The following is a 10513-nucleotide window of genomic DNA, read 5'->3' on the forward strand; positions in this document are numbered from 1 at the left end:
CTCCTCCTCCTCCTCCTCCTCCTCCTCCTCCTCCTCACTACGACCCTGCAGCTCACAGGACCAACACAATGCAGTGCCACAAAGGAATCACCATCATAACACGCTAGTGACACAACACCTTATCCCAAAACAGTAAGACAGCCTACTAACCACACTCACTACTGTCTGCCAAACAGCCTACTAACCACACTCACTACTGTCTGCCAAACAGCATACTTACCACACTCACTACTGTCTGCCAAACAGCCTACTTACCACACTCACTACTGTCTGCCAAACAGCCTACTAACCACACTCACTACTGTCTGCCAAACAGCCTACTAACCGCACTCACTACTGTCTGCCAAACAGCCTACTAACCACACTCACTACTGTCTGCCAAACAGCCTACTAACCGCACTCACTACTGTCTGCCAAACAGCCTACTAACCACACTCACTACTGTCTGCCAAACAGCCTACTAACCACACTCACTACTGTCTGCCAAACAGCCTACTTACCACACTCACTACTGTCTGCCAAACAGCCTACTTACCACACTCACTACTGTCTGCCAAACAGCCTACTTACCGCACTCACTACTGTCTGCCAAACAGCCTACTTACCACACTCACTACTGTCTGCCAAACAGCCTACTTACCACACTCACTACTGTCTGCCAAACAGCCTACTTACCACACTCACTACTGTCTCCCAAACAGCCTACTTACCACACTCACTACTGTCTGCCAAACAGCCTACTTACCGCACTCACTACTGTCTCCCAAACAGCCTACTTACCACACTCACTACTGTCTGCCAAACAGCCTACTAACCACACTCACTACTGTCTGCCAAACAGCCTACTTACCGCACTCACTACTGTCTGCCAAACAGCCTACTAACCACACTCACTACTGTCTGCCAAACAGCCTACTAACCGCACTCACTACTGTCTGCCAAACAGCCTACTAACCACACTCACTACTGTCTGCCAAACAGCCTACTAACCACACTCACTACTGTCTGCCAAACAGCCTACTAACCACACTCACTACTGTCTGCCAAACAGCCTACTTACCACACTCACCACTCATCACTGTCTGCCAAACAGCCTACTAACCACACTCACTACTGTCTGCCAAACAGCCTACTTACCACACTCACCACTCATCACTGTCTGCCAAACAGCCTACTAACCACACTCACTACTGTCTGCCAAACAGCCTACTTACCACACTCACCACTCATCACTGTCTGCCAAACAGCCTACTAACCACACTCACTACTCATCACTGTCTGCCAAACAGCCTACTTACCACACTCACCACTCATCACTGTCTGCCAAACAGCCTACTAACCACACTCATCACTGTCTCCCAAACAGCCAGCAACTAATAAACTAACAAACTAACAAAACAAAACAAAAACAACGAACAAAAAAGAGGCACACAGACTACTAGGCTACAATTGATCTCCGACATTACACTAACGCCGGGTCAACAAAAACAGGACCAGTCCCCAATTTCTTTCACAGCAGGGCTATTCGGCTGCGACAAAAATGTGATATTTTTGGTAATCTAAGCATGTGTGTGGATGTGGGTGTGAAAAAAGTCAGCTGCAACAAAAGACTGCGTCCACCATGGGGAGGGGGGGGGGGACCCCTGAGCTTTTTAATCAACTAACGACCACCTGGATCATGCAACACAAAAGAAGAAACCAACAATACGAAGGACACAGGGACACCTAGTGGAGCAGAGGGGTCATCACATCTTTCATCGGTGTGTGTGTGTGTGTGTGTGTGTGTGTGTGTGTGTGTGTGTGTGTGTGTGTGTGTTTTGAATGTTTAAAACTTTTGTGCTACAGATAATAAATGGGCTATGGTCCATTTGTCGTGGAAAACCATTTGAGGGTCCTCGTTTCTCCTGTCCCCTCCCCCTCTCCTCGTTTCCCCTGTCCCCTCCCCCTCTCCTCTCCTCGTTTCCCCTGTCCCCTCCCCCTCTCCTTGTTTCCCCTGTCCCCTCCCCCTCTCCTCGTTTCCCCTGTCCCCTCCCCCTCTCCCCTCTACATTTCCCCTGTCCCCTCCCCCTCTCCTCGTTTCCCCTGTCTCCTCCCCCTCTCCTCGTTTCCCCTGTCCCCTCCCCCTCTCCTAATTTCCCCTGTCCCCTCCCCCCTCCCCTCTACGTTTCCCCTGTCCCCTCCCCCTCTCCTGTCCCCCCCCCTCCCCTCTACGTTTCCCCTGTCCCCTCCCCCTCTCCTCCCCTCATCTCATTTCCCCTGTCCCCTCCCCCTCTCCTCGTTTCCCCTGTCCCCTCCCCCCCTCCCCCTCTCCTCATTTCCCCTGTCCCCTCTCCTCATTTCCCCTGTCCCCTTCCCCTCTCCTCGTTTCCCCTGTCCCATCCCCCTCTCCTTGTTTTCCCTGTCCCCTTCCCCTCTCCTCGTTTCCCCTGTCCCCTCCCCCTCTCCTCATTTTCCCTGTCCCCTCCCCCTCTCCTCATTTTCCCTGTCCCCTCCCCCTCTCCTCATTTCCCCTGTCCCCTCCCCCTCTCCTCGTTTCCCCTGCCCCCTCCCCCTCTCCTGTCCTCTCCTTGTTTCCCCTGTCCCCTTCCCCTCTCCTCGTTTCCCCTGTCCCCTCCCCCTCTTCTCATTTCCCCTGTCCCCTCCCCCTCTCCTCGTTTTCCCTGTCCCCTCCCCCTCTCCTCATTTCCCATGTCCCCTCCCCCTCTCCTTGTTTCCCCTGTCCCCTCCCCCTCTCCTGTCCCCTCCCCCTCTCCCCTCTATGTGTCCCCTCCCCCTCTCACTCTACGTTTCCCCTGTCCCCTCCCCCTCTCCTGTCCTCTCCTCGTTTCCCCTGTCCCCTCCCCCTCTCCTCTCCTCGTTTCCCCTGTCCCCTCCCCCTCTCCTCGTTTCCCCTATCCCCTCCCCCTCTATGTTTCCCCTGTCCCCTCCCCCTCTCCTCTCCTCGTTTCCCCTGTCCCCTCCCCCTCTCCTCGTTTCCCCTGTCCCCTCCCCCTCTATGTTTCCCCTGTCCCCTCCCTCTCTCCTTCCCCTCCTCGTTTCCCCTGTCCCCCCCCCCTCTATGTTTCCCCTATCCCCCCCCCCTCACCTCTATGTTTCCCCTGTTCCCTCCCTCTCTCCTTCCCCTCCTCGTTTCCCCTGTCCCATCCCCCTGTCCCCTACCCCTGTCCCCTCTCCATCTCCCTTGTCCCGTCCCTGTCTCCCCTGTTCCTTCCCCGTCTCCCCTGTCCCCTCTCCATCTCCCCTGTCCCCTCCCCATCTCCCCATCTCCCCTGTCCCCGTCTCCCCTGTCCCCTCCCCTCCTGTCCCCTCTCCATCTCCCCTGTCCCCTCCTCTCCTGTCCCCTCTCCATCTCCCCTGTCCCCTCCCCTCCTGTCCCTTCTCCGTCTCCCCTGTCCCCTCCCCTCCTGTCCCCTCTCCATCTCCCCTGTCCCCTGCCCATCTCCCTTGTCCCATCCCCGTCCCCCCTGTCCCCTTGCTCTAGGCGCATCTAATTGAATGTGATCTATGGGCTGAGAGACTTCCGTTTCTTCTCTAATCCCTCCACTGGGGGAGGCTCACATGGTCTCAATTACCCCCACATTGGAACACTGGGCTCTCTCTCTCTCTCTCTCTCTCTCTCTCTCTCTCTCTCTCTCTCTCTCTCTCTCTCTCTCTCTCTCTCTCTCTCTCTCTCTCTCTCCCTCCCTCCCCTCGGCCTGCTCCTCTGCCAATGCACCAGGCCGGGCCCTTTTGCAGCAGTTTATGTTATTAAGCGCACATTACCGGGTTCCTGTCGGTCACGGGGGCCTGGAGATGTTATTGCCCCCCTCTGCCGTATTCTGTTACCTCCAAAATATTCCATAAATTGGATTGGGATTGAAAATTCAGAATGTAGAGGTGAAGGATGGGGTGGTGGGGGACTGGTTGAAGATACTGTAGGAGCCTGTGTGTTTATGCACGCTCACATGTGTGTGTGTGTGTGTGTGTGTGTGTGTGTGTGTGTGTGTGTGTGTGTGTGTGTGTGTGTGTGTGTGTGTGTGTGTGTGTGTGTGTGTGTAACTAATCAAATTGAATGATCTCATGTTGAGATCGGATGGAGATCCGGTGGGAGGTATGACACTGGTCAAGCGAAAGGGAGAGAAGGGGGTGCTGAGGAGGGGCTTTGGGACGAGGAGAAGTGGAGAGGGGGGGGGGGGGGGGGTGCTGAGGGGCTTTGGGATGAGGAGAAGTGGAGAGGGGGGGGGGGGGAATCACCAGAGACCTCACGATACTATCGCGATACAAAATATATCGCGATACGCTGAGTCTTGCGGATTCTTTTTCTTTTTTGGATCAAATTTCATTTATTACCTTTTTTCAACTGCAAAGTAAAACTTTGTCAACATGTTTTATCTAATAAAATAAAGTTCAGTCTGTTCATCTCACTTCAATCATTTTTTATTGCAGAACATGGTATTTTCTCAAGCAGACGGATGTAAACACTGTAATCTGTGTTGCATGTACCTGACAAGAGAGGAGGGGGTGCTGAAGGGTTTTGGGGCGAGGAGAAGAGGAGAGGAGGGGGGGGGGGTGCTGAAGTGGGATGAGGAGAAGAGGAGAGGAGGGGGGGGGGTGCTGAAGGGCTTTGGGACGAGGAGAAGAGGAGAGGAGGGGGGGGTGCTGAAGTGGGATGAGGAGAAGAGGAGAGGAGGGGGGGGTGCTGAGGGGCTTTGGGATGAGGAGAAGAGGAGAGGAGGGGGGGGGGTGCTGAAGGGTTTTGGGATGAGGAGAAGAGGAGAGGAGGGGGGGGTGCTGAAGGGCTTTGGGACGAGGAGAAGAGGAGAGGAGGGGGGGGGGTGCTGAGGGGCTTCGGGATGAGGAGAAGAGGAGAGGAGGGGGGGGGGGTGCTGAGGGGCTTCGGGATGAGGAGAAGAGGAGAGGAGGGGGGGTGCTGAAGGGCTTTGGGACGAGGAGAAGAGGAGAGGAGGGGGGGGGGGGTGCTGAAGGGCTTTGGGACGAGGAGAAGAGGAGAGGAGGGGTGCTGAAGGGCTTTGGGATGAGGAGAAGAGGAGAGGAGGGGGGGGTGCTGAAGGGGCTTCAGGGTCACATTTGAATATCTGGACTGAAAGGAGCCACAGATCTCTTGGACTGGGCAGGGTAGTGGGTTAGTCACATTTATAGGCGTGCGTCCCCCTTCCTGTACAAGTGACTTTTCAACCTCCGTACAGCTCTGACAATCCGAAGAGGAAGGTCCTGAGCTCAGACATCCGTGGCCAATTGGATTAGGGGGGGAACCTGTGAGCTCTTAGAGGATCTGCAAGAACACAAACATAACTGACACGCCTGACACACGGTCCGAGGTCTTCAAGAGAAACAGCCGGGCTCAATGTGGGTGCCACTAGCATGGGGGCGAGTACACACACATGTGACGCTTGACTGGACCTACCAAGTACATCATCAAATAGAGACACAGTTGTGAAAAACATACTGTACTCCTAGTCAGGAAACACAATAACAGATGAACCTCAATACCTGTATGAGTATGAGAGTTTGAGTTGGCAGCCTAGTGATGGCTTTGATCACAATTTATCTGGCTTTGATTATATATGATTATATGAACCTGATTATATAATATCTTTATTATATATAACCGTAGAGGTACCTATTCCTGTTCAGGCCCTCGACGGCCAACCTCTGGGCAACGGCCTTATTACTCAGCGCACGGCGCTGGTACGTCTCCAGGTAGCGGGGGGTCAGTGGGAATCATTGCATTTTTATATCATTGTTTCACCTCATTCTCCTATTGTTTTGGGTCATCCTTGGCTGGTAACAAATAACCCTTGTATTAACTGGTCTACGGGTGAGCTTTCGCTGGAGAGAGGCGCTGGGCCGGTCTCCATCGTAGGTTCATCCACTTTGTCTTCTTCTCTGTCTCCCTCCAGGGTGGCCGTAGGCGCTGCAGATTTTACGTCCTCTCCTAATCCCGATTTAACAGGGGTCCCCGATATTTATTAGCAAGACCCGTGCTAAAGCACTTCCTCCTCATAGGCCATATGATTGCACTATTGATCTTCTACCCGGTACCTCTCCATCTCGGGGTCGTTTGTTCTCGCTCTCTTGTCCTGAGACGCTTTCCATTGCTATATTGAGGAGGCATTGGCCGCTGGTCACATTCGTCCTTCCACCTCACCTGCGGGCGCTGTTAGATGGTGGCCAGCGTGCTTGCATAGATTATCGTGGTTTAAACGACGTTTCTATTAAGAACCGTTACCCCTTGCCTCTCATGGACATCGCCTTTGAGTCACTACAGGGGGCGCAAGTTTTTTCCAAACTTGATTTACGTAATTTCCATAACTTGATTAGGATTAGAGAGGGGGATGAATGGAAGACTGCGTTTAACACGCCCAACAGGCATTATGAGTACCTAGTCATGCCCTTTGGCTTAGCTAATGCTCCTGCAGTCTTTCAAGCGCTGGTCAAAACGTTCGACAGGTTCTCCAGCGTCTCCTCCAGCATCAGCTTTTTGTTAAGGCTGAGAAATGTGTGTTTCATACAGACACCGTGTCCTTTCTGGGGTTTGTATTAACCCGGGGCGATCTGCGTATGGATCCGGCCAAGGTGAGTGCGGTCCTAGACTGGCCTCGTCCTTCTTCGCTCAAACAGTTGCAAAGTTTTTTGGGGTTTGCTCATTTCTATAGGCGATTTATTCGTAACTTTAGTGCCTTGGCTGCTCCCTTAACGGCTCTCACGAAAGCATCTCTCCCAGGCTTTGACTGGTCGCCTCGAGCCGAGACAGCTTTCTGTGACCTCAAACGCCGATTTACCTGTATTGATTCACCCCGACCCGGAGGTTCCGTTTCTGGTGGAAGTGGATGCCTCCGACGTCGCGGTGGAGGTGGGGGGGTGCTCTCTCAGAGATCCTTAAAGGACGGGAAAGTGTATCCTTGCGCTTTTTTTTCACGTCGTCTGTCCTCGGCCGAACGCAATTGGGGAATTACGTGGGGAATCGGGAATTATTGGCCATTAAACTAGCATTAGAGGAATGGAGACAGTGGTTGGAGGGGGCTGCACACCCATTTATTGTGTGGACCGATCACAAGAACCTGGCTTATATCCAGGGGGCTAAACGCCTTAACGCTCGCCAAGCTAGGTGGGCGTTATTCTTCACACGCTTCCGCTTCTCCATCTCATTTCGGCCCGGGTCAAAAAACGTCAAACCTGACGCACTCTCTCGCCAGTTCGATCCTACGGACAGAGAGGAGATACCCGATCCCATTATTCCCCAGGCTCTTATTCTTGCTCCTGTGTCATGGGGCATAGACAGGGTGGTAAGGTCGGCACTGGCACGGGAACCTGATCCTGGGGGGGTCCCCCCGGCGCGGCTGTATGTGCCCAAGGCTGCCCGCTCACGACTGTTGCAATGGGCGCATACCTCCTTCCTTACTGGTCACCTGGGGGCCGCCAGGACCCTGGATTTCATCCGCAGGAGGTTCTGGTGGCCCACAGCAGAGGGGGATACGCGTTCCTTTGTGGCAGCCTGCCCGGTGTGTGCGCGCAGCAAGACCTCTCGGCGTTCCCCGGCGGGTCTCCTCTGTCCTCTTCCCATTCCCAAACGTCCCTGGTCACACACATCCTTAGATTTTATTTCAGGGCGTCCCCCTTCTGATGGCCTTATGACTATTTTGGTGGTGGTGGACCGCTTCTCCAAAGCGGCTCACTTCATTCCTCTCCCCAAAATCCCCACGGCTCGGGAGACAGCTGACCTAGTGGTGCAGCATGTTTTTCGGGTTCACGGGCTTCCTTTAGATATAGTCTCTGACCGGGGTTCTCAGTTCGCCTCCAGGTTCTGGAAAGTGTTTGCTTCCAGTCTCGGCGCCTCCGGCAACATGGAGTCGGAAGCTGGCGTGGGCAGAATATGCTCATAACACTCGTCCAGTCCAGGGTCAGTACACAAGGGGGAATCTCAGCCAGTCCAGGCTCCAGTACACAAAGAACACCTACTCGCCTTCTCCTCACCTCTCACTACCTCTCACCGTCACAACTCTGAATGCTCAATCTCTCTCTCTCTCTCTCTCTCTCTCTCTCTCTCTCTCTCAATAACACAACTCCTACTCCGCTCAATTTACTCCTCTCTATCCTAGTGCTGGGACTGGGTGTGTGCACATGAGATGAGTGTCAACTAATTATGCGCAGGTGTATTCTATCAGTACTAATCAGCTAGTGTGTGTGTCGGGATTGTGTGCATGTGAGATGTGTGTGACTAATGCTGCACAGGTGTATTCTATCAGTACTAATCAGCTACCTAATTGACTCTATTCCTCCTGTGGCAGAAATATATCCCATCCTTCACATATCCATGGGATGGGGGAGGAGATCTGTCACATTATTACATGGCGTTTTCACATTCGCCGAAATGCTTGCTTCTGATTGGTCAATAGCCCCCGACAGCGGTGAATTATTTTTCGATAACCACCGGTGATTATTGTTTTTCGCAGCTGGAGTAATCAAGCCCCACTGACACATTGCAGCCAATCAGACACACCTGCCGGGCTGCCCGCGATAATAATAATCACTTTATTTGGGCTGACAGAGCCACAGAACAACTGCGATTTGTCAAATGAATTGGGTATATTGTTAGTAAGTTAGCCATGTAATAAGCGGGATAATGTATAGCTATACTCGGTCATCATCGCAAAATAATTGACCTTCACTGATGTTTAAAACACCTCGCCGAGGCGGCTCGGTATTTTAAACTCTGTGTCGGTCAATTATTTTGCGACAATGACCTCGTAGCTATTATCCCTTACATATGGACAAGCCAACACTGAACAGGTGTGAAAGAGAGTGCTATTCAAGATGTGTTGCCAGTCTCCAGATGCAGATTGCCACTCAAACCTCAAAAGGCACTGGCTTTCTGTATCTGGTGGTGTGTCAGGTCAACCAGGGTCGGAGGGCATTACACAAATGTAAGAAAGTGCCTCTTCACATCCCGACGTTTGTCATTATATATAAATTTTTTTATCAAATATTTTTATTTATACAGTAATAATAATAATAACAAGACCTCACAATACCACAATAATAATAACAATAATGACATTAGCAATAATAATAATAAATACAGAACTTAAAAACATAAAAAATTTACTTGAACTTAACATATGTTTGAAAGTTTAGTTGTTAAGGATTTCCAAAAACAAGCTACTGTTGGGGAATCCCAAAACCTGTGCATATAAATTCCAGTAGTCCCCAGAGCGCACAAAGTGCACCGGGAGTCTGCCACCAGTCCCATAGCATACAGCTTCCTAGATGTGAGATACGTCCTATGGATATAATTCAAATGTATTTGCTGGTGATTAGGGTTGTGGGAGGCTAAGTCAGACTCAGAGTCTAATTCCGGGATGTCCTCTCGCCAGACTGTATCCAATGATATGTTTTTATATGTGGATTTGATTAAGAGTGTATGCAAATCTGCGACAAACCTTCTTGAGGTTGTTCCTAATAAGCTTAATACAAGGGTGTGGGTGTAGTGCTTGAGCCAACGGTAACCCATGCGCCCAGAGAGCCGACCTAGTTGTAAGTAGAGGAAGAAGGACATGCCGGGGAGATTGCAAAATTCTCTTAGGTCCTGAAACACGCGAAGGCCGGATTTATCATATATATCTCCCTGAGTATGAACTCCCCTCCTCTCCCATTGAGGAATATTAACGGGTTTGTGACCAACAAGTAGTTGTTGTTTATGAAAAATTGGAGAGTCGAGGTGCCATGGGCATTTGACAGCACAAGACCTCTGTACATTACGTCATGTTTGAATGACATGGGGATATTATCAGTCCATATTGTAATTGGCATTTTGATATAGGGGTATTGGAGTATACTACATCTTGTATTCTTTGCGGTGAGACTGCTGCTGCCTCTAAGGAACGCCACAATACAGAAATGTCAGGGTCAAACCAGCTTATCAGGGGTCTCACCGAGAAGGACCAGAAGTACAGCTTAAAATCTGGGATTGCCAAGCCCCCATCCTGTTTCCTACGTTGAGTGGTGGTTCTTTTGATTCTTGGGCGTTTGTTATTCCAAATACATTTTGATATCTGTGACGTAGGTGGGTTGGTCACCGGGAAATAATGCCCTCTTGTGTTCCCCTCAGGTACCGCCCGTCCCCTTTGCTGTAGAGACTGCTGAGTGCCCAATGATGACCACAGCTGAGGGCAATCACTCATCAAGGGGCGGGTGGATAAAGCCTGAGGGACTGCAGCCACACGGGGCGTATTGTGCCAGTGTTGAGAGTGATCTCATTGTTGTGTGGGTTTCCTTCCCCGTTATCATTGGATACAGAATAAACACTACTATTTATGTTTGGAAAACGTCTTTATTATTTCCTCTTACCGAGACCCGTGCTAAAAGCACCTGCCGGACAGGTTGATTTTCAAACTCATAAACTCATACGTCTGTGAAACATTTACACCATTATACAACACGTTTAAATAACCTTTGTTTGTGACAATATTGTAGCAACCCTGGGATTTGGGTGATTGGTCAGTCGAGCTGTCAC

Source organism: Notolepis coatsorum, assembly GCF_963971535.1.
Source record: "Notolepis coatsorum genome assembly, chromosome: 17".
Lineage (NCBI taxonomy): Eukaryota > Metazoa > Chordata > Actinopteri > Aulopiformes > Paralepididae > Notolepis > Notolepis coatsorum.